This window comes from Eptatretus burgeri, chromosome 1 (genome assembly GCF_056783735.1).
Source record: "Eptatretus burgeri isolate ZD-2024b chromosome 1, Ebu_testis_v1, whole genome shotgun sequence".
In the NCBI taxonomy this organism is placed as follows: Eukaryota; Metazoa; Chordata; class Myxini; order Myxiniformes; family Myxinidae; genus Eptatretus; species Eptatretus burgeri.
The window spans coordinates 121,889,630-121,912,288 of record NC_140961.1 but is presented as its reverse complement, the minus strand read 5'-3'; the positions used below and the strand labels follow the sequence as shown (position 1 = coordinate 121,912,288).

Here is a 22,659-nt window from a genome sequence, read left to right as displayed (position 1 = left end):
AGAAGGTAGCGACGCAAACCAGAAGTTTCTAAGATGATTCTGTACCAAACCATCAAAAATCGAATGTTTGACCTCACTGTGACCTTGACCTTTGAGCGATTTGACCAAATGTAATCAACGCTAGCTATCACCCTCCTGAATCACGTGGTGTAATTTGACATTGGTAGCTTCTTCCGTTCTCGAGTCATCGTGCCTACAAACAAACAAACACACACACAAACACACACACACAAACAAACAAACAAACAAACACACAAACAGATGACGAAAGTCATCAATATACTTACGAAATCTTGAGATTTCGTAAGTAACAAACAAGAAGACATCATGCAGAGCTTGGCACTTGCAAAATCCCGAAAACAAATTTGACCTCAAAAATAATTGGTGGTTGAATTCAACAACTAAATATGCAACTCCTCTTCAAATTTCAAGTGAATCTGATGAAAATTGACAATTATAGAAATTCGGCCTATGTTGACCTCAAAATAATTAGCTGGTTGAATTAATTGAACGGAAATATAAATCCTCTTCAAACTTCAAATCAATTGGATGAAAATTGAGGATTTTAGAAACACCAACTTAGTTGTTGACCTTTGGCCTATGTTGAACTTTTGGTCCGTGTTGACCTCAAAAATAATTGGCTAGTTGAATTCAGCGACGTGAAATATAAATCCTCTTTAAATTTCAAGTCAATCAGACGAAAATTGAGAGTTTTAGAAACACCATCTTATGTGTTGACCTTGGGCCTACATTGACCTTTAGACCTCAAAAAAAAGGCTTCTTCCTTATGACAAACTTTAATATGTGGTGAAGTTTCGTGAAGATCGGTTTTAAATTGTGACCTGTAGGAGATAAACAGACAGACAGATGCCGACTTTCGCATTCAGACAGATAAATAGACAGACCCTTCTTCATGTCGAGATACACAAGCAACATCTCAGTCCAAAGTTGCAGTGATTCATCAAAACCATAAATATGCTACAATGGAGTCTCCAAGGAAACTCAAGTGGAAGTTCGACGATGCAACTGTGAAACTGGATATGTGCAGAAAGAAACTTAAAGTAGAGAAACAGAAAGAGCTGGTTGAAACGGAAAGTTATGAACTTGACCCTGCTTGTAGATAATTTGCAAGATCACAAGAACAAATCAGACAATGGTTGAGCAGCATTGATGGTGATCCAGGCTTCACAAAGCCAACATTTGCAGCTATTCAAGCCAGAGCAGAGGACAGCGAGAAAGAGCAATCAGAGATTGCAAACCCTCGCCAGGACTTATTTTGTGTGCTGGTGTGTTTGTGTGGTGTGTATACGATGCATTGACGGTGTAGGTTTATGTTCATACAGCGGACAAAGATATATTGTATTTTCGGTTTAATTATACTGGGGACAGAGTGCAGGGGTCATGTGTATGTGCATGTGCGCACCATTCTACATGGTTGAGTTCCATTTGGATTCAAAGTCCTTTTCACCTTGATTATACATTTTCACACTAGCTTAGACGATGATGCTTTAGATTCAGCCATGCTATTATCCTTAATAAGCCTCCCCATACAGGATAGGGGGAGGCCTATTGCTGTTGTAGGGACTGAATTTACAATTAGTGCCCCCAATTTTTTTAATGGTACCACAGTTTCTTAGACCCCTAGGAGTACTAAACCACCATTTAGAAAATTAATATTATTATTATTATATTTTTTTTCCTTCCCTGTACTCTCAATTTCCAAGCTGTGTTAATTTCCGAGCTGCATCTAAGAGCTGGCTGAGGCTTTTGAAATGTAATTTTTATCAATGGTGTGAATAGAAAATATTACCATTTATTTGACCTTGACCTAATTTTAAGTTCATGACTAAATTATAGACTTTTTAACATTTTTCTCCATAACTCAATGAAGGTTTCTCTGATCTGAATGAAATCGCCCTCCCGAGACAATATTGAGTAAGGAGCATTTACACTTAATTTGCATCATAACCTTTGAGTTAAAGGTCAAGGTCAAATGCTGGAATGAAAAAAAACAACGCGGTCAAGGTCAAATGGCGGGGTGAAAATAATAATGCGGTTTTTTTTGTTATCGCCCAATTTCGCCATTGCAGAATCTCAATTATCGCTTGGTCTTCCAAGATGTTAGTGCATCATAATAGTGCACCTGCACTGAATTTGTGCACCTGATATTTGATTAGTGTCCTTGATATACCTTTTTACGGATTGTGACAAAATTAATAAAAAGCAGCTTTTTGATCACAACTTGAAGAATTTTCCTCAGATTATCATGATGATGAGTGTTATGGACAGATTGTATATGGAGACATATTTTATTGATTTCCACTCCACCCCGAAATGTTGAAAGTCAGGGTCATATTGTAGCCTGAGCAAAATATGGCCATCATTGGATTGCGGGCCAATGGTAGGTCATGGGTGATGGCAAAGGGTAAGCCCGGGGTGGTTTACCCTTGGTGATTGCAGATATCTAGTTAATATTAATATTTTATCTCGAATTGGAATTCCAGATAAGGTATTGTCACCATGCACCGTCCGTCCATCTGTCTGTCTAATATTTCGACTTCCCCGGCCAAACCATTGGGCCGATCCAGCTGAAATTTGGCAGCAAGATTACGCTTGCTATAGTGATTGCAAATATCATTCTGGTCACATGACTTTGTCGGTCAAAATGGCGGACTTATTAAATTCCTTCAAAAATCTTTTTCCCCAGATCCACCAGTCAGAATGCTACCAAATTTGGGTTGCAACATAAGGCCAGAGTAGAGAAGTTAAATTGTTGAGGTTAGGCCGATCACATGACCAGAAGTATGTCAAAACGGCTGACTTAGCAAATTTTTGGGAAAAATCGGATAAATTCTTTCAAAAATCTTCTTCTCCAGATCCAACATTCAGTGTTAGCAAATTTGGGTTACAATATTAGGCCAGGGCCCAGAGAAGTTACAGATCCAGTGGTCCTATTTTTATTAAAAAATTATCATCGGATGGAATATTTTTTATACAGGGTGTCCCAAAAGTTACCTTGGGATTTAGAAATTAAATAACATTTCTGTTTTTTAATTATTTGTTTTTCTTTTCTTTTCAGAATTTAGACTAACATTTGGAAATTACCCATGGAAAAATTAATAACTGAACAAAGAACCAAAATCGTGTAATATTATTTTAAATTTCATCGATCAATTATAAATATTCTCATCCAGAGAGCATACTGCCAACACTTCAATGGCAAAAAACCACCTTCAGATTTCATGATTCGTCGGTTGATTCAATGTTTTCAGCAATATAGGTCAGTAAGTTACTTGCCACGATCTGGAAGACCATGTTCAGTCCGTTCGCAGATTAATCGTGAACGTGTACTGGACTGTGTTCAAGAAGAACCAGGAACATCGATCCGCAGACGTTCTGACCAGTTGGGGATGTCTCAGATGTCACTGTATCGCATACGAAGAAACAATTTGCACCTGTACCCATACATAGTGCAATTGGAGCAAAAGTTTAAACCGACTTATCATTGACAATGCTTAAATTACTCAGTCCAAATTCAGAGGTTGGTCAATGAAGAAAACGAATTTGTTCATAAACTGATTATGAGTGATGAAGCTCATTTCCATTTTAACGGTTTTGTGAATAAGCAGAACTGTAGGTTCTGTGGATTAGAGAATCCTAGGGCTATTCATCAGCATGAGTTGCATCCTCTCAAATGTGCTGTCTGATGTGGTGTAACGTCAGAAAGGATTATCGGCCCTTATTTTTTTTTTTTAAATGAGGATGGCATTGCAACGACGGTAACTCGTGAGGGGTATCGAGCCATGCTCGATAATTTTGTGCGTCCTGCAGTGAAGGATAAACCTGAGATGTGGTTTCAACAAGATGGAGCCACCGCCCACATGGCACGAGCCACGGTGGAGCTGCTCAGGCAAATTTTTGGACACCGAATAATTTCGCGAAATTAACAGTTATTGGCCATCATTTTCTCCTGATTTGACGCCTCCTGGTTATTTTATTTGGGGTTACCTAAAGGAGCGTGTATACATCAATAAGCCCCATACAATTCAGCAGCTCAAGGACATCTGTGCATAAATACGAGGGCTGCAGCCAGAGTTATTGTCCGCTGTTATGGAAAATGCTGTCGAGAGAGCCCATCTCTGCAAAGCCGAAAATGGAGGACACCTTAGCTGCATCATTTTTCAAAAATAAAGCAAATTTATCTCCATTTTGTAAGCTTTCTTGTGGTTTAAAAATAATCATAAATTATTAAAAAACAGAAATGTTATATAATTTCAAAATCCCAAGGTGACTTTTGGAACACCCTGAATATACATGGTCTCGTTTTATGGAAGAGCTCGGACCAGAACAAATCAGGACACAACATAACAAAGGAAACAGCAGAAGAAGGGGAAATGTCAATCGAAAATGTAATAATGGAAATGTAATAATATTTATAATAATATGTATAATAATATTTGCTTGTGGTAGGTGTGTGCACCAGCACTGCAATGCAATCACCTGTGCATTGCCATTGTGTTTACATGCATATATCCAATTTTCTCCAAATTTCCCATCAGGTGAGTATTTAGCAATGCCAGCGACTGTTAGGAATGGGATTATGCATCGAATAATAGTCATAATTGGGCTGTAAAGTTGTGAGGGAAAATAACTCAATTTCCACACCAAGGAGACATCACATATGAGACCCTAGGATGAAAGTTATAAACAATTCATATACAGTCCACATATAATATGTTGGCTAGAGAAATCGGACAGACAATGCGATGCATCATTCATCCATAAAGACTCATTTAAGCAACTTTATTACAGAAGGATCATTGTGGCCGAGCGAGCAACCTCCCTCGAAGCAAAGCAAGTTGAGATGGCTCGGATCCTTTAGTCTCTGGTCTGTGGGATTGGGGGGGGGGGTGCAATAAGCATAGAACACTGCAAGGACATCTGGTTTCCTCCAAATTTCCTTCAGTCTCATGTTAAACAACACCAGAAACTGTTTAAAAGGAAATCATATGCTGGACGGAAATGACTGAAAAAGTTTGTTGTTATATTAATATTTTTTTACTTCTGATAGGTGTGCGCAACAAAATAATTTGATATGCCATCTATACACCTCCATGTCGTGTTTGTCCAAGGTGGAAAAACTCCTTGGAGAGGAGGGCAAATCAAGTCGCTACATCCTTCGATTTATGACCCTTACTCCCCCAGGAAAGTTCTGTTGAGATTGGATAAGTAATGGATGAATGCATCGTGGTCAGACAAACAGACAGGTACAAAATTGCGTTTATTTATTATGATACTGTACGTTCAAAGTATACAAAGTCAAGGCTTGTGGAAGAGCGAGAACACTGACCAGAACAGGATGCAGGGAACAAAAGGAACGAGGGAGAGAGAGAAGAAAGAGAGAAAGAGAGAAAGAGAGAAAGAGAGAAAGAGAGAAAGAGAGAAAGAGAGAAAGAGAGAAAGAGAGAAAGAGAGAAAGAGAGAAAGAGAGAAAGAGAGAAAGAGAGAAAGAGAGAAAGAGAGAAAGAGAGAAAGAGAGAAAGAGAGAAAGAGAGAAAGAGAGAAAGAGAGAAAGAGAGAAAGAGAGAGAGAGAGAGAGAGAGAGAGAGAGAGAGAGAGAGGAGAGAGACACACGGAGGAGGACAGAGCTCGCTGCTCCTCAAAAGGTGGAGGAGCTCCTTGTGAGCCAAAGGCCATCTATATCTAGTGCCCAAATGTGTCTGTGGACGTCCTCCTGCAGTTGGATTACTTCTTATTAGAGGGTTGGTGGCAGGATTTGCACTCTGGCCACAAAAAACTCTTCATTCCCCAAAACATTCCAGAAGCATAAAAAAAATCTGAACACCCATTCTGTGGGAGTCCCTCCTGTGCAGCTTCCCTTTGCAGGGAAGCTCACTGGATGGCAGGATTGGGGCAAAGCCTTTGGGACCCCCAATCTTTGATGATAGGAGGAAAACTACGGGGTAACATTCCTAGGTCAGATTGTGGGAGAGTGTGTCGGAGTGGTGCTGAGGTGTCATCCACGAGATGGTGGTCTCCTTGGGTTAACCTGAGGCGGTCTCTTTGGGTGGGTGCCTGGAATGTCCCATCCCTAAGAAAGGATGATCACCTGTCTCTGTTATCATCTGAGCTCAAGCCTTTGCCCATTGGTATTGCAGCACTCTCTGAGGTTTGGAGACTGGATTGCGGCGAGATCATGGTGGGTGGTTACACCTACTTTTGGTCTGGTTGCTCTGATGGTTACCATGCCCAAGGAGTTGCTGGAGCTGTGTCCAAGAAGCTGACTTCAATGATAATTGAGGTAACACCGGTCAACGAGCGTATTATGAGATGAAGGATTCGTCACTCCTTAGGGGTCATTTCCCTGGTCTCTGTATATGCTCCAAATGAGGCGAGTGATCTCAGTGTGAAAGACCCATTCTGTGCTATGATCGAGTCAGTGGTTAATCAGTGCCCCAGGCAAGATACACTTCTAGTCTTGGGGGATATCAATGCATTGACTGGAACTGATAGGGATGGTTATGAGACATGTGTTGGTTCTCATGACTCTGGAACTGTGAACCAGAATAGCACTAAGTTCCTTGACTTTGCAAGAAGTCATGGACTGAGGATGGCTGGTTCACGGTTTAAGCGCCCACAGGCTCATCGCTGGACTAGGTATGCCAACGCTAGCAGTGTGGCAAAGGAGATTGACCATGTTCTCGTTGATGGTCACTGGAGGATGATCCAGAACTGCAGGGTCCACCGGAGTATTCAGTTCCTCAATACTAACCACCGGCTTGTTGTAGCAACTCTTAAGTTGCACCTCAAATCCGGGAGAATGGTACCATCTCAGCCTAGGCTGGATGTTGAAAAGCTCAAGGATGATAGGGTAGCTGAGGAGTTTGCAAACAGGCTTAGTGGAGATTTGGTGGGTCTGGGTGCTTTGGAGGATCCTGAAGAGTTGTGGAGTGCCTTTAAGACCTCTGTCCTTGATGTTGCCGGTAAATGTCTTGGAAATTACCGGAGGGTGAAAAAGAATTTTGTCTCTCAAGGGACACTGGATACCATTGCCAAGAGTCGCAGGGCCAGGCTGAATGGCAGAGCTGAGCTGTTCAGGGAGCTGAGGCATAAAACTGTACGTGCTCTAAGGGTGGACAAGGGGGACTATGTGCGAGGAATCTGTGAGGGGGTAAAGCATCACCTGTGGTCAAGTGATTCTCATCCTGCTTAGAGGGGATTTCACGCATTGCATTCATCCAAGCCCATCCCTCGGCATACTGCAGTTGGAGTAGAGAGTGGTAGGCTCTTGACAGAGGAGTCCGAAGTGAAGGCCCGCTGGGCCGGTTACTTTGAGCGGTTATACCAGGCTGATCCACCAGCTGTCGAGTTGGACGCCAGGGTGTCGCAATGCCTGTTGCTGACCCTCCAATCAAGTAGGGTCCACCTTTGTTTGTGGAAACACTGGCTGTGATGAACCAGTTGAAATGGGGTAAAGTTCAATGGATTTTTGTGGCATCCTTGCTGAATTTCTCAAGGCTGGTGGAAATGTATCATTGCATGCAGTTCTTTGCTCTGCCTAGAAGACAGGCATCAATCCAACTGACTGGAAGAGGGGCCTTGTTGTCCCTCTCTGGAAAAGGAAGGGTGATCGCCAAGATGGCAAAAACTACCGATGGGTGATACTGCTCTCAGTGCCAGGCAAAGACTTTGCTCAGCTGATTATTGATAGGGTTCGCCACCTTCTGCTTGAGCAACAGTGTCCATAGCAGTCAGGCTTGACACCAAAGAGGTCAATGATTGACCATATCCTTTCTCTTCGCCTGATTGCAGGCGAGAGTTTCAGCAGGGGCTGCTTGCAGCCTATGTTGATCTCTGAAAAGTGTTTGATTCATTGAATTGGGATGCCCTCTGGAGGATTCTTGGTCTTCATGGGGTGCCTCCAAAACTGGTCGATCTGATGTCTGAACTCTACTCTGGTACTGAGAGTGCTGTGAGATGTGGTGGTACCATCTCTGACTTATTTCCAGTTATTACTGGAGTTATTCAGGGGTGTGGACTGGTCCCACATTTTTCAGCACTTGTATGGACTGGATTCTAGGGAAGATGTTGGAGAGATCAAGCTGTGGTGCATCGTTTGAGAATATTAAGATCTCTGAACTTGATTTCGCAGATTATGCAGTCATCTTTGCAGAAACTCTAGATATCCTTTTTGGGTCCCTCGAGGTACTGAATGAGGAGTCGGAGCGACTGGGATCACTGTTTTCCTGGGTAAAACGTAAGATCCAGGCTTTCTATGACATCTTGGACACTGCCTTCTTGTCTGTAGCTGTTTGTGATGAGGATGTTGAAGTCACGGCGAGATTCACTTGCCTTGGCAGTGATATTAATGTCTTTGCTGGCTATGAGCCAGAGTTCAAAAGATGTCTGGGTCGGGCCTGGGGAGTCATGGATTCACTGGATCAGGGGTGTGGTGCTGCCGGTACCTGTGCGGGAGGATGAAAGTCCGAATCTTCAATTCCTTAGTGCTTCCAGTCTTGCTCTATGGGTGTGACACTTGGACTCTGACCAGGGATCTGTAATGGAGATTTAATTCCCTTGGTACCAGGTCCCTTCAGAGAATCCTTGGCGATTGCTGGTCGGACTTTGTGACCAACGAATGGTTGCTGAGAGAGACTCAAATGAGATTAGTTACCTGCATAGTTTGCGAGTGCCAGCTGCGGCTGTTTGGACATGTGGCTCGTTTTCCTGACGCTGATACTGCTCACCAGAATCTCTCAGCGAGGGAGCCTCGTGAGTGGAGGAGGCCAGTGGGCCGACCACGTGCCTTGTGTTTGCAGCAGGTTGATTAGAATCTCAAGGAGATGGGGATGGGCCAAGCATCTGCCTGGTGGATGGACAGATGGACGCCCCTGGCCTGACCTGTTGGAGACGATGGCTGAATAGAGTGATGGCTGGAGGCGAATCATGATTAAAGGCCTTTATAGAATGAGCTACGGTTTCTGGGTCGTTGTTCTGAATTTTGGTTGGAAGAACATTGTATATGTATTTTTATAGTACATACTTTATAGAGGCATTCATGTTCTTCATGCAGGTACTTTTTGACATGCTCACATTCTCTATAGTCCATCCTTTATAGACTTATACTGGCATTCTAATAATATGTACACTAGATAAATACTTGCAAACTTTTTTAAAGACAAGATCAAGGCTCGTGGAAGAGCTGGAACAATCAACGGATATGGATGCAACAGAATATTAGATGGTATTCATATAATACATTCCCTGTGCAGTCTTGAGAAGAACGTGGTATGAGCCAACACTTGTTTTTTTTTTCTTTGATCCAATATGGCTGCCACACCACCTGACACATGGTGGTCATTTTTATAAAAATCCTGTTCAAATTTCAAGATAGTCAGATGAAAATTGTCAATTATAGAAATTGGGTCTATGTTGACCTTTTGGCCTATGTTGACCTCGAAAATAATTGGTAGTTTAATTCAATGACTAAATGTGTAAATCCTGTTCAAATTTCAAGTCAATCGGATAAAAATTGAGGATTTCAGAAATTTGGCCGATGTTGACCTTTTTGGCTTATGTTGACCTCAAAAAGAGTTGGTGGTTGAAATCAGTCACCTGATATGTAAATTCTCTTCAAATTTCAAATCAATCGGATGAAAATTGAGGATCTTATAAAATTGGCCTATGTTGACTTTTGGCCGATGTTGGCCTCAAAAGAGTGACCGCTATATCACATGGCCATGTAACATGTGGTAAAGTTTCAATTCCCTTTGCTGAAAGGATTTCGATGTACTCTTTTAACAAAATGCAGACATGACATACGCCATACATACTGCTAAGGATTTCAGAATCCGATCCGACGAATGCATACAAACATCTAAGTCCTCAGAGAGTTATTTCCCTAAATTCTTGTCCAGGATAGACCCATCCCCATGTCTGGTGGGATTCTAACTTTGATTTGTTGAGAAGGGTCAAGAATAGATTCCCTCTCTTATGGGAAGCTCCTTTTTCTCTTTACGACAGACACATTCATGTACTTGAGATAGCTGTTAGCCCAATGGAGGCTCGTCTAACCTCCTTCCATCGACGTTGACACCGACATCTTTCCATGGATGGACGACACCCCGTACAGCAGCTCTATGGACGCCAACTGGCTCTTTTTCGTATCGGGCTGAACATTGAGGTGATAATTGTTGTTGACGTTTTATGAGCGCGTCACGTTTTCCCTTGGTAATTCTGGCAAATGGCTGCTTTCTGCCGTTCATCCAGCACCACAAACATGGCATCATAGGCCAGGAATGATCGCGGGACTGGCAGTTTGTCACGCGCAACGATGCGCAAATGGGCAGGGTGGATTTGGCTGGAGTCTGCTTGAGGCTCTGCCCAGATTCGCTGCGAGAAAGAGGATGAGAGGTCCGTTTTTTTTCCAGTCAGTTGGAAATAGCTGGTTCCAGTTCTGACAGCTTTGAGAGTGTTTCAGTCAGTTATAGTCAGACGGCTGCTTCATTCAGTTCCAGTCAGATGGTCGTTTCAATCAGTTCCAGTCAGATGGTGGCTTCATTAAATTTGTCAGCTGGCTGTTTCAGTCAGTTCCAGTCAGAGGGCTGTTTCAGTCAGTTCCAGTCAGCTGGTTGTTTCAGTCAGTTCCAGTCAGAGGGCTGTTTCAGTCAGTTCCAGTCAGAGGGCTGTTTCAGTCAGTTCCAGTCAGATGGTTGGTGAACTGGCGACAGTTGGTGATGTCCTTGCAGCCTTACAGCTTCTCACAGCTCTGAACAGCTGTCCGTTGGTTGTGGCTGCTGGAGGCTCCTGACGGTGGGTGACGCTCGAACCTTTAATGCTGCTTCTGCTCAAGACCTGCTCTTGGCGTACCTGATTCTTGGGGGTGCCGTCGACTGGTGTCCGAGCCTGTTTGCGAATGGCTGCACAGCAAGGCTGGGCGCTGGAAACGGACAAGGCATACTCACACATTTCAGGACATTTTATTTGACCTACCATGACTTCTATTTCGTGAGCGAGACTGGATTTCTCTCCCTCCCTGAATGATCTGCTGGGTACCCTTGTCTCGTGTGTAATTGGTAACTCAAGCATAGGGATAAGCATCTGCTCTTTGTCTCTTTTTCTATCAGTGCCTGATTAATTCTTTATTTGCTTGCTATCATTGTAATCGATTTGAATTAACTTATTTTTACCCCACAGAAATGAAAAGTTCTTCCTCCCCCCCCCCCTTGTTAATAATTTTTTTGTTGACGTTCCAACCTGTCCATGTTTGTCCTTTCCTTCCATTGATCCAGCATTGTCCGAACCTCGATTGGATGAGAGGTAATTACCAAACGAATTGACCTGTCATAGTCGGCACACACCAGCGGTTAAACGCTTGGCTGCCCTAATTAAGATCTAATAAGATAAGATTAGTGTTTTGCCGAGGGGACTCTCCCTATTCAGGAAGCCACGTGATATCTAGTTAAATGGAAAAATTAAACAGTGGACACTGGAACTCATGGTTAACTGATTGGCGTTTGTGGTTCTAAAGTAACCCATCATATCACGAAGTGAATTGTGAGCGGTGGCCCCGGGTCCGGCTCTTCCAAGGACAAACGGGGATTGAACCCCCTCATAATACACTTGGTACCCGTTGCCGTAACAATACGTACACTACCGATTGCTTCACCCTGCCTTTTGCTTCGCGATCGCAGTGTAAAAAGAAAAAAAAGAAAAAAGAGAGAGAGAGAGAGAGGTTGGAGAGAGGTTGGAGAGAGGTTGGAGAGAGGTTGGAGAGAGGTTGGAGAGAGGTTGGAGAGAGAGAGAGAGATTGGAGAGAGAGAGGTTGGAGAGAGAGAGAGAGGTTGGAGAGAGAGAGAGAGGTTGGAGAGAGAGAGAGAGGTTGGAGAGAGAGAGAGAGGTTGGAGAGAGAGAGAGAGGTTGGAGAGAGAGAGAGAGGTTGGAGAGAGAGAGAGAGGTTGGAGAGAGAGAGAGGTTGAGAGAGAGGTTAGAGAGAGAGAGAGAGAGAGAGGTTGGAGAGAGAGAGAGGTTGGAGAGAGAGAGAGAGAGAGAGAGGTTGGAGAGAGAGAGAGAGAGAGGTTGGAGAGAGAGAGAGAGAGAGAGAGAGGTTGGAGAGAGAGAGAGAGAGAGAGAGGTTGGAGAGAGAGAGAGAGAGAGGTTGGAGAGAGAGAGAGAGAGAGAGAGAGAGAGAGAGAGAGAGAGAGAGAGAGAGAGAGAGAGAGAGAGAGAGAGAGAGAGAGAGAGAGAGAGAGAGAGAGAGAGAGAGAGAGAGAGAGAGAGAGAGAGAGAGAGAGAGAGAGAGAGAGAGAGAGAGAGAGAGAGAGAGAGAGAGAGAGAGAGAGAGAAATCAGCGGTAAAGGGGTGGGGGAAGAGTCCCACACGGGATTCTGAACAAAGTATTATGAAGGGGGCAAAAATGTAAATGGCCTCTTCTATTATTGAGTGGGCATCCTGGAAGCAACAATTTCCATTTATTACTCCATCAGATGCAACTTAAATGACATAATGGCAGCGAGGTGCTCCATTTGAAACTGCTTTTTCGATATATGTCGCTTTTCAATGCATAATTGCTGTAATAACAAGCTGTACTGCTTTCAAAGCCAGTGACCATTTTCAAATTAATATTGGGATAATGGGTGTGGGGAGAATAAGCGGAAGGGGAAAACCCATTGGGTGGACAAGAGGGACAAAGAAGCAAACACTCAGGAAGGAAAATCGAGAACATTGGAATGAGGTGGGCATGGTGTGGTGAGGGGAAGGGGAAGGGGTGTTGAGGGGGAAGAATAGATCATGGTTTTGGGTGATGGATGATCTGAGATGGTGGACAGCTGTCTTGAAGACTTGGAGGGAAAATTGAGATTGAAGCGAATGTGGAAGTTGGTTGCACAGGCGAGAAAAAAAAAAGGAACAAATGAGTGGAGGTGAGGAGTGATTCTGGATTTAAGTGGTTTCACATGAAGGGGGTTGATGGTGGATTGCATGTGTATTGCAAAAAAAAATGGGCGACAGGAGGGACAAAGCATGGAAAGAGCAGAGGGTGCAAGACAAGAAAAGGAGGTGGTAAAAGACAGAGAGACCACCAACCTGTCTGTGATGGGAAAAAATAGGATGTCTGCGATGATCAAGCTCAGCAAGGTGTGAGGCAGGGGTACCAGGTGTGGTAGCATTCGAACTATACAGACTAGAGTCACCTACTCACATTCAAATTGGAATACTTGAAAGAGGTACTTGGTTGAAAAAAGGATAACGTGTAATGTTGGCTACCACCAGGTAGTGTTTATGGTTTATGTTCGCATATGTGCGGACAGACACACAGACAAGCAAACGACAAAGATGTCATGCGTAGCACGATACTTGCGTAACGCAAATAAACAATAGTTGCCATGGAAACAGCAATTTGTCAATTGCGAAAATTTGATATATGAAGTGTTTTACATGATTGAATGTTATGCATAACAATTTTTGGCTGATACATTTTATAGCTGTGGCCTAATAGGTGTTTACATGTTTCATATGACCTTGATATTGCCTTTTGTCTAATTTTGACCACATTTTACAAACATATATGTACTACTCATACTGTATATATGGACAAATTAGCTGTGTAAGTTTCAATTTGATATCTTGAAAAATTATTGAGGTATGCCAATAATAAAATCACAAAAAGTCCCATTTGATTGCAACAGGGTGCAATTGTTGTCATGGAAACTGTTTACATGTCAAAATAGCGAAATCGATAGTTTTGATTTTTGGTGAACCAATATGCAAATTTGGTTCGAATCTTAAGTCAATAGGATTAAAATTGATGATTTTATGCGACCTTATCCTTTGACCCCGTCGACCTCAAAAATAATAGGCTTCTCATGTTTGATTGGTGAACTAATTCAGAGACATAATTTGTAAATTGTGTTCAAATTGCAAGGCAATCGGATGAAAATTGATTTTTTCATGTGATATTGACCTTTGACCCTTTGGCGTCAAAACTAGGCTTAGAGATTTGGATTGGTGGACCAATTCAGTGACCCAATATGCAAATTATTTTCTAACTCGTCCAGTTCCCACCCTTATGGTGGGTGGATTTTGTATACTACTTGCTGAAAAAAATTTTTTTTTCTGTAAATTACAGGAAGGCTCTGTATATGTTTGTGTGATATGTGTCAAAAGGGGTCAAACGGGTCTACAGATCTACAGGTCTAAACAGTCGAAGGTGTCTAAGGTGTGTCAAGGTCGAAGGGGTCTATAAGGGTCGAAAGGGGTCTAAAGGGTTGAAATGTTATGTTCCATAATTAGTTAGGGTCTAAGGGGGTGTAAAGGGTTGAACAGGGGTGCAAGGAATCAAAATGCTCAAGTGGTAAATGTGGTCTAGAGGGTCTCAGGGGTCTAAAGTGCTGAAAGGGTCAAAAAGGTCGAAAATATCTTAAAGGTCTAAAGGTTCTAAAAGTTATAAAGGGCGTCTAAAGGATATGTACCAATAGTAATTTGGGTCTATAGATAGTGTTTCCTATATCTATCTCTATCTCTCTATCTCTCTATCTCTCTATCTCTCTATCTCTCTATCTCTCTATCTCTCTATCTCTCTCTCTCTCTCTCTCTCTCTCTCTCTCTCTCTCTCTCTCTCTCTCTCTCTCTCTCTCTCTCTCTCTCTCTCTCTCTCTCTCTCTCTCTCTCTCTCTCTCTCTCTCTCTCTCTCTCTCTCTCTCTCTCTCTCTCTCTCTCTCTCTCGTTCCTTTTGTTCCCTGCATCCTGTTCTGGTCAGTGTACTCGCTCTTCCACAAGCCTTGACTTTGTATACAAAAAGGGGTTTAAAAGGTCTAAGTGGTCTAAATGGTCTTACACAGTCTAAATAGTCGAAACGGGTCTTCAGTGTTCTGAGGTCTAAATGGTCAAGGGGTCTAAGTGGACCAAATGGTGTAAAGGTCCAAAGTGTCTTAAAGGTCCAAAAGGGTCTAAAATGTCAATCGGTGCACTCCAATAGGAGGTAATTAATAGACGTAATTAATATACATACTCACGGCCCGATAAAACGTAATTATTTCGTGAAGATCGGTTTAGAATTGTGACCTGTTGGCGACTGGCAAAAAAAAACATCGGCAGAAAATGAATACACTTGCAAATCTTCGATTTTTCAAGTAGCGAATGGACCCAAATGCAATACCCTCTCCTCTGGTGAGGGTAATAAAGCAAAGGAGAAGGAAACTATGTGCACTAATGCTGGATGAAATAGCAATGAAACATGTGGGATTCTCCAATGGAAAGTTTCAAGGTTATGTCTATGTTAGCAGTAGTGGAGTCAACGATTCAATGCCGGTTGCTAAAGATGCTTTTTGTCTCATGGCAGTGTCAGTGAACAAATCATGAAAGATTCCACAAGGATATTTCCTCGTAGATGGTGTGAGTGGACAAGAACGAGTGAACGTCATCACAGAACGCCTGCATATAATTCATGTAGTCGGTAAAAATGCCATCTCTCTGACATGTGATGGACCCTCTTGTCATTTCACAATGGTGCAATCCTTCGGTGCGACCATGGATGTACGTGACATGGATCCCTCTTTTCCTCGTCCGGCCGACCCATCTCAGAGGATACATGTCACACTGGACATTTTCCACATGCTCAAACTGCTATGAAATTCATTTGCAGATGGAGGAATTTTGAAAGCGTCTGATGGCCACACCATCAAGTGGCAACACATCGAAGAGCTAAGTAAGTTACAATAATAATCGGAGGGACTGAGACTCAAAAATAAACTGATGAATGCCTTCACCCACTGGAGGAAATAGAAAAGTAAGGTGAACTTGGTTGAACACGTTTTCAGTTCAAGTGTGGTAGATGTTTTGCAGTTCTGCAACAAGGGACTGAAGCTGCCACAGATCAAAGGCTGTGCGGTGACGACGGTTGAATTTCCAAGACATATTGACGGAGTATTTGACATTCTCAAGAGCAGGAATCTCCACAGAAAGGGACTCAAGGCCCCCGATGAAAATAGCGAACAAAGAACGAACACTGAAGACCCAACAAGACGATGAGCTTTCCATCTTCGGTTTGAAGGATGGGGCTGGTAACCCCGTGTGTATTATTTTGCATCCCAGAAAAACTGGATCCGTCAGCTTTGTTGCTAGTATTCGAAGCATCACCAACATGTTCATGGAACTTGTGGCTGCCCCAAATGCCCCTATGAAATACCTTCTTACATACAAATCAAGACAAAATACCTCAACGACACTTGTGTGAGAAAGCAGATGTCAAAGCAAATTATGTTCAAGCATCAGTAAGAAACAGGAGATTATTCATTCCAACTCCATGGTGTGAGTGGACAAGAACGAGTGAACGTCATCACAGAACGCCTGCATATAATTGTATATGTATACAATTATACACCTCCATATTTGTATAAGTATGTATCTCTCTGTATGTATGCAACTTGTAAATACATACATATACAAATAAAAGGCTGTGTGTGTGTGTGTGTGTGTGTGTGTGTGTGTGTGTGTGTGTGTGTGTGTGTGTGTGTGTGTGTGTGTGTGTGTGTGTGTGTGTGTGTGTGTGTGTGTGTGTGTGTGTATTCTACATAACGTTGAATGAAAGCTGATTACCAAATGATGTTGATACCAGATTGGGCAGCAGATTACCAGACAGATTGCTGCAATCAGAGCAGACCAATCACAGCAATGATGTAAATGTGAGGATGGTGAAGAGGAGAAAACAATTTGAAAAGCCCTCCTATTGACAGTCAAACGTCGGCGTAAAAAATTCTAAATTCTAGTAACCATCCCCAACTTTTTGATATATCTTGTACACAAACAAACAGACAGAAAGGGGGTGAAAACATAACCTCCTTCACCTTCGGTGGCGGAGGAAACAAGCACTGTCCTTTAAATACCTTACACCAGCCAGATTCTACTTTCAGAGTAATGCGAGTTTCTTGCAATAGAATCACGTCGACATTTTAACGTTGGAACAAGCTTTTCACCAATATCTGACGGATGGGATTTGCACCCCTACCATTCATATTTAGTGTTCCAAGGGTGAAAGTTTTCATTCCTTGGTGAAGTTAACTTCTTGTTGAGAACTCTCAGACCTTGCTTTCGTAATGACTTTCGTTAACTGGTGGTACTGAGATTTTGACAGGTTAAATATCTTCGAATTTTTTAAAACAACTTTTGCAGCTTGGATAAATGAGACTAAATCAGGAAATTGTTCGTTTATCACAACATTTCGTTGTCTATATGTCTCATTGTGAAAGGAAATAATAAGTTGCGGAGAAACACTTGATTGACTTGCCTGAGATTGTGACAAGTCCTCCTATGACTCTGACAGATCAGAAAATGTCCCACCAGTGTCATGGACATTACTCCCGTCTATCCTCGTTTTAACTACAGATACCTCTGAAGATTCACTTGAATATTTGGTTCGGGGATCATCCGTGCTCTGCTGCCCACGAAGCAGAGCCTTCATTTTCACATACTTGTGAAATTATATTTATTTCCTGATTTGCGAAAACAGTGCAAATGTTCAAATTCACTATTTGTTCAACTTCAGAAACATGTAAAAGTGAGGGTTCGTTTTCACACTCAATATCAAGTGTTAATCCTGCTTTCAAAATCAATCCCATTAACATTTAGGTTGGTGGGATCATGTTGCACGCTCTCAAACTTCACAAACATAACATTACCAATTCACCATCATTTAGTTCAACATTTCAGTCACAATCACCATGAAGTCTGTGATGATGACTACGACTACAACTATTTTGACTACGACTACTACTACTACTACATCCATCGGGACCATACTCTGTGCCGGGCGTCGGTGCTGCCAAAGCAGTCTTATCTCCTGGGCTATTGGGCACAATCCTGGACAGGTCACCACTCCAACACAGGATACTCGAATGGCTCAATCATCCCAGCAAGCTGGTCCTCATTTTTCCGACCGCAGAAGAATGACAGGCTGAGTCAACCCTCACCTGGTATTAATTCAATGGCGAAGCAGGATTTGCATTCAGGAGCCTCGGATCTCAAGCCCACCACCCAAAGCATATTGCCAACATCAGGCAAATCGGCCGACAGTGATGCAGCAATGAACAGTATGAACAGAAGTAGCTTAACAAAGGACAACACCGATGATGATTCGTAAGAGACTTATCCCCAAATACAGTAATTTTATATTGAGCCTCAAAAGCTGTCATGGGTTTTGTCCACTTTTGGAAATGGCATCGCATGCAAAAACACACAGCACTGAAAGAACATAGCTCGTTAGAAATGGATCATGATGGAATGAGACTGCACTCAGGTGCGACATGAAATCGATGGGAAAAATTAGAGGTTCAGATCACACAAACCTTCAAATAATCAGAAAAATCAACACAATTTTCTATCCAATGAGGCAACCCTGTCGGTTTAACTAACAGACCACATAACAAGCAAAACTTTTATAAATAACAACAATGTCATGGCAATGGCATCATATATCAGATGACGCTACACTCGTCACTTAGATTATATTTCTGCACTTTCTTGTGTGTATAAGATTACAGTATGTTTAAATATCCAGGAGTACAATGGTTATTCATGAAATTTGTGGATTCTGCCAAGTTGTGGCAGTCTGTCTCTACGTTTACGCGATTGGTTGGAAGTTTTTACACTTCTTCTTCACGAGTCACGTGAGCACGTTTTGTGACATTTTCATCCGATTCATCACTTACTGACATTTCCTCGCCAGGAATGCATTCTTGCATTTCCAAATATACTTCCTGAGAAAGCCAATCACAGAATAGTAAATCATACGGTATCACACAACATTGTTCAATGTCCATGACTCACGTTCTACTTGGAGTCCCTGTAAAGAAAGAGTTGCGACATGATTCTGGTCACGTGGTCTGTGTACGCTATTTTGTTTCCGTTCACCACAAATCGGTTGTTTCCATTCTGCGAGAAAATAACGAATATGACATGATGACATCAGCGTGGGGGAATGATAAAAATATAAAATGATAAAAACATCAACGTTGGGGAATGACCTTTTTCTTGATGGCCAAATAAAATTTAAATGCTGTGGCTTTTTTTCTTTTTAATTAATTAATTTTATTGTAATTTATTTTCATGATAATTATTTATTTTCTTCACTCCTTCCTCATGTGCACTGTCGATCTTTTCTATCTGTATGTCCAATACTTTTGACTTTCATCTCTTCACCTTTTTATCGACTTGGTGCATTTCTTTGCAATTCTTCATTTCCTTTTCTCTCCCTACCTCTAAATTTACTTTGTGGACACAGACTGTGTTGCAGAAACAGAAAGATGAACCTCAAAAAAAACAAAATCATCAAAGCATCATCTTAGATTCAGAGAAAGTTTGATAAAGTGCAAACCATACAAACATTGGGCAGAAACAGACACGTGGCTGTGCACGCCGCACCGCAGCAGGCAAGGATAGACAGACAAACTGTCATCCGGTGCTGCACAGACAGTGTCATTCATCAGTGTGTGTGCCATCCATCAAATGGACATTAACCTGGTGTTGGCTTAGCGGTTAGCGTGGTGGCTTGGAAGCCTAGGGTCCTGAGTTCAAGAGCCGTTAGGGTGGTGACTTGGGATCCTAGGGTCGTGAGTTCAAGTCCCTTCCACTGAATTAACACCAGGGGGTTGACTCAGCCTGGCATCCTTCTGAGGTCGGCAAAATGAGTACCAGTGTAGCAGCCAAAAGGTTGCACATGAAGGGAAGGGGTTTTGATGGATTTATTAAATCTGCTGTTGGTGTGGTGCAGGCATGATGGGCCAAATTGCCTCCTCCGGCGCATAATTTCCTTGTAATCCTTGTAAGCCAGGTGTCCCGTCTGCGGTTATTATTTGGTGAATGTTAAAGATCCCACGATGTCCTTCACCAAGAGTGGGCAAGCTATCACCGACACCCAAGCTAAATTAGAAATTCCTGCCATGACAATGTTGAGAAGGCAATGGCAAACCACCCAGTATCACTCTTATCAATCAGCCAAGCACCTGCATTCAGGAAGAGCACTCAATCAATCAATCAATCTCTCAAGCTATTTCTCTATTTTTCACTCATAATTGTTATCTTTTCGAATTCTCTACTCTCTTGAAGGTGTCACATCTAGCATGAATGGTGTGTGCCTCCATTTCTCTCTTCCACTTCTTTCAAATTTCTCCATTCTGTCACCACCTGTGTGTTTCTTTTGCTCACTATCTCTGTACACCTCGATTCAGGCACTCACGGGGCAAATCTTTACTCACTCATTACACTTAATTTTCCCGCAGTTTCTGTGATATGTTTCAAGGTTAAATCAATCCTGTCTGATTGTATACTTATACAGACAGGTGGAAAGAACAAAAAGAAATCATTACATAATATTGTTGCGGACCCAGGGTCAGGGCGAGAAGACCACGAAAGGGGGGGGGGGGAAGCTACCTCGGGTTCCCACTAGACCCTTCAGAATCGTAGGCCGTCGCACACGGATAACTCCATGACACGGTGGGTCGCTAATTGATCATGAACGCCAATAACTCAACCATGTGACTTAGGGTCTTCCATCTAATGGAAACCAGTTACCAAAAAATGATTATGTGATCTAATTACCGGGGGAGACACCCTCTGTACACCGTGTTGAAACAGGATCACCTTGCCGGATCAGATGCAGACGAGCATAACTGCCAAGGATGTACCGGCTTGGAAAACAGATCGTTGGGGGGATAACTTTCCAGGCTAAGCTAGGATACAGAGCATGCTGGACCAATGAAGGAAAATATGAAAACGAGCTGGGTACATTTCTACACAAAGCATTTATTTACAATTAGTGAGGAATGGTATGTGGCACAGTAAATGGTGTTTATTATTATGTACAGCAGGGATAGCAAGGAATTTGTGGGGTGCAACAAAAGGCAAGCAATATTTCAAAGCAGACAAAGAGCAGACTTATCCCATTATATCTTCTACAATCTTAATTTATGCTATGACAGGTGCCATCACATACAAACACACAAACCCGAAGAAGATTAGTTGGACAGAAGGAAGGAGAGCAGATGAGAACGAATGGCCTCTCAATACTTGGCGCAGTCGGTAGAGCGTGCAACCCAGTGCGCTTTTGGGATGCTCCGCTTGAGCGATCCCACTTTAAAAGACGGCACATTATCTCTTACTTGATAACTTTGCTGGGGCTCGTTGGAATGCGTGCTCCGCACTGGTCCAGAAGAATATCTGTCACACACAAACCCCGAGTGCAGATGCAGCAACAGGCAGACAATGAGGTGAAGTGAAGAGAGGGAGGAGCAGAGAGGTGGAGAAGTGGGCGCGACAAACAGGCAGAGAAAGGGCGAGGCCGGCAGGCGAGAGGGAGGAGAGAGAGGGCAGATGGCTTCGTGATCCGCCTTTTATAAGCCACGGGTGAAGGATGGGGCGACAACCCGAAGCGACGTGCTGTCATCCGAATCGTGCCCTTCCATTGGATCCCGGCCCCGCCCTGCCAGGATCATGTGGCCAGAAGTGGCCACATTCACATATCAGGTGCGACACGACCCAGAGCCCTGCACCAAACTCTCAGGACGTGTTCTGGTGACTGGAGGAGGGTCGTTTCAGTCCCGCATTCCCGTTTGTGGCACCCCGGCAAGCTGCGTTTGGTGCTGTTAATGTGCTTGGCCCATCCTCGCGCTACACAGTTGAGTGGCCTGGGCCTCACAGCAGGCTTACTTGGTGGAAAATTGCATCGATGCAGAGGTGTGTGGAGGCTCGGGGTGATTTTTCCTGTGTGTGGGAGATGTTGGTCGTCGAGGTGGTGAGCTTCTGGTGAGCGAAGTTGGAGCAAGGTGAGACGCTGTTGTAAATCGGTGCGCATATTTGAAGGAAAGGGCACGCCACATCCGTACTGGGGAGTATCCTCGTCGTTGCGATTTTCTCAGGTGGCCACCTGTGTGTGATGTCTGCTTCGATTTGTATCATGGAAAGAAGGAAAGAGTTGGAATGAAAATCAGGATTGAATGGAAGATAGAGATTTAATTAGACCGAGCTATTAGACCCACGCAACGCACTTCGTCCCATTAACCCATGAGACATGAGGGGAATGTCTGACTGCACGAAGAATAACGAGATAACTGACTGGGGATCCCTGTATGTGGAGTGCCATTGCCTTACAGGCATGTGGTTTTGCAGAACCACAACAATATAATATCCCTTTTGGGCACGGAGAAAGACATCTTGATTAGAAAACAGACACATTACACAATCAAGTCGGAACAGGTTCAACACGCCATGCTCGTTGAAAACAAAATGGCTTCCAATTGCAAGTTTTCACAACTCTGTGTAATATATATATATATATATATATATATATATATATATATATATATATATATATATATATATATATATATATATATATATATATATATATATATATATATATATATTCTTCCTTCGGCTGCTCCCGTTAGGGGTCGCCACAGCGGATCATCCGTATGATCCGCATAGTGATTTGGCATATGTTTTACGCCGGATGCCCTTCCTGACGCAACCCTGGTCACCTCTTACTACACAGGGATATGGTACACCTATTTTAACCGGGGTAAACACCGGCCCAGTACACTGGTACTCACTTCGCCGACCTCGGAAGGATGACAGGCTGAGTCAACCCCTGGTGTATTAATTCAGTGGCCC

At 42.9% G+C, this 22,659-nt stretch overlaps 1 long non-coding RNA gene across 1 annotated transcript in view; it reads right to left on the bottom strand.

Annotated features, from left to right (window-relative positions):
- Positions 1–4,334: 4,334 nt before the first annotated feature.
- The window catches only part of LOC147035308 (uncharacterized), a 21,663-nt gene continuing 3,338 nt past the window's right edge, over positions 4,335–22,659 (bottom strand). Inside the window, exons 2-3 of the long non-coding RNA XR_015061848.1 lie at positions 18,820–18,924; positions 4,335–4,890 (exon numbers count right to left, since the gene is read on the bottom strand). This is a non-coding gene — a long non-coding RNA (uncharacterized LOC147035308). The remainder of the gene's footprint in view (positions 4,891–18,819; positions 18,925–22,659) is intronic.